The following is a 235-nucleotide window of genomic DNA, read 5'->3' as shown; positions in this document are numbered from 1 at the left end:
ATTATTCTGTGGATATATTTATAAACAATGCCCTGTATTGTTTTTTATGTTTATACTCTTTAAGGAAATGTTAGTATACCGTATTTATCTTTGTGAGATTTCACTCTATATTTATGAGTTGATATGTGGGTAATACAGTATTTCTTTCTATAAAGTGACTACCTTTAAGCAGAGTCTATATTTTTGATACTAGAAACAATACCTTAATGAATATTTTTATTCACATATCCTTTTA

The sequence above is a fragment of the Galeopterus variegatus genome, unplaced genomic scaffold (genome assembly GCF_000696425.1).
Source record: "Galeopterus variegatus unplaced genomic scaffold, G_variegatus-3.0.2 Scaffold18999, whole genome shotgun sequence".
In the NCBI taxonomy this organism is placed as follows: Eukaryota; Metazoa; Chordata; class Mammalia; order Dermoptera; family Cynocephalidae; genus Galeopterus; species Galeopterus variegatus.
The sequence above is the reverse complement of the archived record's forward strand: the minus strand, read 5'-3'. Positions refer to the sequence as shown.